Below are 299 nucleotides of genomic sequence, written 5' to 3'. Positions count from 1 at the left end.
GTGAGTGTGAGTGTTTCTCTCCACATTTGTTTGTGTCTTCACATTTATTATGCACAGACATCAGGAACAAATATTTGTCTGCATATTATTGCATGTGTATTTTTGCAAAACGTCTATTTTTCTATGTGATTAAATGTTTCAGTTTATTATTTGTGTAAGAATATAAGAATACCTCAATCTATTCATCATGCTGCTAAAATGAAAATTCATGGCAAAACAATAAACAATTCTTGAATCCTATAGCCCTGTGTCTTCTGTTATTTTACTGTGGTTCTCTGATTATCTGGTTATCGTGGCAC

Source organism: Morone saxatilis, unplaced genomic scaffold (assembly GCF_004916995.1).
Source record: "Morone saxatilis isolate NCDOM2014 unplaced genomic scaffold, NCSU_SB_2.0 Contig15, whole genome shotgun sequence".
Taxonomy (NCBI): Eukaryota; Metazoa; Chordata; class Actinopteri; family Moronidae; genus Morone; species Morone saxatilis.
The sequence above is the reverse complement of the archived record's forward strand: the minus strand, read 5'-3'. Positions refer to the sequence as shown.